Consider the following 3,933-nt stretch of genomic DNA (forward strand, 5'->3'; position numbering starts at 1 on the left):
AATTACATAAATAAAATCTAAAAATCATAAAGTAAATTAGAGGCAGATGAATACAAATTACAATCCGTTATATTCATCAAATGTTGGACGACCTTTGCTTCCATTTTGTTTTGCTTGACATCAAGACGAGAAAAAAAAATAATGTAAAAAATAAATAAAAAAAACCAAATAATTTAAACAAAAATGAAAATATATAAAAGATCTCTCAGATCGGTATCATACCACTCATCATCGAGATTTAATGAAAACTCTGTAACAATAACAAAATCCCACCATACCACTTTTTGTGGGGTGACATTTTAGTTAGATGCCAATAGTAATCATACCTACCTCAAGACTAAAAAAATCGAGTTTATTCACCCCCATTCATCATCGATATCGAACCTTTATAAAATCTCAGAATGTCCACAACTATAACACAATAAGAATCGGAATATTAATATTAATATTGTAGTTCATTGAAATACATACACAATAATTATATTAATTATTAACATTAATTATTAATTATATTTAAGTAAATTAATTAATTAAATTAAAATTACAGATTATCAAATAACTTCTCACACATCATACCACATTACCACTACTACATCCACAATCCACAATCTGCCATTATCAATTAACTCCCCCACACTACCCAAAACCCATATTTAACTCCCTCCATATAATCATCAAACCTTTCCAGTCACTTATTTCCAAACAAACAACACATTAACAAAATACATTCAACAATGGAACAACTGACCCAAAAAACGATTGCTGAAATTCAAGAAGGAGACTTCAATGTATACATAAAAGCAAGGGTGATAAGGAAATGGAAAAAAGACGATTGGAACAATCAAGGAAAAGGGTATTTTCATAAAGTTGAATTCTTATTGGTTGATGAAGAGAAAAATGTTATTCAAGGATTAATCACAAAATCACTTATTAAGAAATACGATGGAAGAATTCAAGAAGGGAAGACATACAAAATTGGTAGATTCCAAACAATTCGTAACCACAGATTCAACCTTGCAACAACACACAAGTGTCGGATCAGATTTGGTACGCGGACAACCATTGATGAAATAGAGTGTGGCTCAATCCCAAAGCATGGTTTTAAGTTTGTCGGTTTTGAAGATATCATTAGTAACAAACTAGAAGGAAGACAACTAATAGGTATCATCATTAACACCTTAAATTTTTAAATGTTGTTTAATCTCATATAGAATGCTTACCACAGTGAATTTAATATTTTATGTACAATTTACTAAATAAATTTTATATTATTATAGATGTCATAGGAGAAGTAGATGACTACAAAGCTGTCTTTGTACATAACAACTCCAAAAGAATGGCACTAGACTTGGCAAACCAAACATAAGACTAATATTATTTTCGATTCTCAACATAATTTCAAAGTTGATTTCAAAAAAATATCACATTACTTATTAAAACAATCCTAATCAAATTGCAGCGATACTCAATTATCATTTTGGATGTGGGGGCCATACAATAAAGACGGTGAACATATAGCAACAAATCTTCGCTACAAGTCGGAGAAACCAGTTATTGTTATACAATGCGTGGAAAGGGTAGTCACAAAAGGTAACATCTACGATACATGCCCAACTCATTAAAATAAACACTATTTTCCAGATTTTCCAGATTACTTCAATTTAAATTCACACTAAATATTTGCTAATTTCTTTCGAATTATGGGAGGACATATATGTCTATCAACTGTAGACGATGCGACCAAGATTTATGTTAATCCGGACATACCAGAGGCACATGATATTAGGGCAAGGTGGGCACATACAAAAAAAAACATATTTTTTTTAAACATAAAAACTATAGAAACAAGTTTACTTCATCTAACACACCAAATAATGCAGATTAAGAGCAAGGCCTGGTAGAAGCAAATGAGTTGTTAAAAGTAAGAACAAGACAATATTGGATGACAGTTGTAAGACACTACACGAAATCATGTGTACTGAATTGGTTAGCCTTTACATAATACACAAACTTTGTTAACCATTACTTTAGTTTCTTTAGTTTGTTTAGTTTTTGAATACTTAACTAAAATCAGATGTACAAAACAGGCTGGCAAATATGTGACAGTAACATACTTAACTGAAATAGACGACCCTTTTGGATGGTACCGTAATATATGCCAAAAGTGTACAAGTCCAGTCGGGAAGAGACATGGAAAATGGTACTGCTCAGACGAAAGTTGTATTACACATGAAGAGGGCAGCAAAGATAGAGCAACAAGGTAAAATCCCATGTATATTTATTCTACGATATCATTATGTATACATAAATATCTTACGACATAATCATATTTGATACATGCAGATTTAAGGTGAGATTTTTAATCAGTGATGATAGTGAAGCAAAGGCAAAATTAATCATGTATGATAAACAAATCAAAAAGAAGGTTGCAACGACTCCTTTGGAATGTTTAGACAAACTAAACAGGTATGACCACTAACTTACATTACACACTAATACTTTTTGTTACATATAATCTTAATCATAGCATAAAAAGTTCTCTAAACATTAAAATATACACAGGTAGGAGATGTGCGAGGAGTGCCACAAGAACTAACTTCAATGATACGAAAGAAGTATGTACTCAAGTTAATAGTTGACAAAAGGTACAACTTGAATTAAGTTCAAGGTGCTACACTGTTGTGGACTATAGTGATGATTTGAGACATATAGAAGTATGGACTAAACAATACAAATGATAGAAGTAATAAAGTAGTTTAAATTTTTTATTAAATTTTAACATATATCAGAAATCGTTTAGCTAACAATTTTAACATTTTAAAAATAGGAAATGAGTGCTGCTTCAAGTGAAATACCAGACTCAATTGCTTTTGGTAGTAAATTTATAATTTTTTGCATTCTGGAAATATACTCTACTTCAAAGAGCTTAAAATATTAGCATGATATGTGCAGGAGAAAATTCATCACGAGAATGAAGTGTTAGCAGCCAGCATTGCAGAGGTAAAACATAACAATCCCCTAAAAGATTAATCGCAAAAAATGAATTATGTTCGCACTTTTAAGCAATTGTGCAAAATCTGTGAACCATTACAGGATGATTGTGCTGTCAAGGGAATATATAAAGATGAATCTGTGGACAAACTTTCAACAATAAATATGACACGGGTAAAACATCAATTCTATTCTGTCTTTGACAGATTTTCTTTAATAATTCTTTGATTTATGACTATCATTATTTAAAGTATATGTAATAACTGCACACAGGAAAGTGTCGTCACAAGTGAAACACAATCAGACTCTTTGCTGGTATGAAATTCAGTCCACATATTGTAATTACACGCAAAATTAATACAAATTATCATAAGCTATGATCTATTAGAACTTAAACTTATGCAAAGAGGAAAAAATGCAGGATGAAGAAAATGAAACTGGACGTAACACGGAGTCATCGACACCGTCAAGCAAGAGGACATTATGTGCGATAGACAAGGACGGAGATGTGCAATACGAAGCATCAGCAAAAAAGGGAAATCAGCGAAGAATTAGATGGCATAAGAAGCAAAACAAGCATTATATTTTATTTTAGTTTCAGGTTATTCAACAGTAGTTCGAATATCATTTTTTTATTTTCAAGTAGTTTAGCATGGCTGTTTATTTAACTCGAACAATAGTTGTAATTTCTCTTTTCACTGTTAGACAACGCAAGTTTATTTCAGAATTCCTGGCCTAATAATTGCTTAATTAGGCAATACAATAAAAAGAAGACAAAAAAACTCAACCAAAAATTGCCTAACATTCATACGCTAATTTTAAACAAAAATCCATATTATAATAATAAAGACATTAGATTCTTCGGAAAAATCATGCTACTAACGAAATAGTGGGTCTCAAAATAAGCCCTTCAAAAAACATGCCAAAATAACAACTAAATAA

Source organism: Silene latifolia, chromosome Y, assembly GCF_048544455.1.
Source record: "Silene latifolia isolate original U9 population chromosome Y, ASM4854445v1, whole genome shotgun sequence".
NCBI classification, from domain to species: Eukaryota; Viridiplantae; Streptophyta; class Magnoliopsida; order Caryophyllales; family Caryophyllaceae; genus Silene; species Silene latifolia.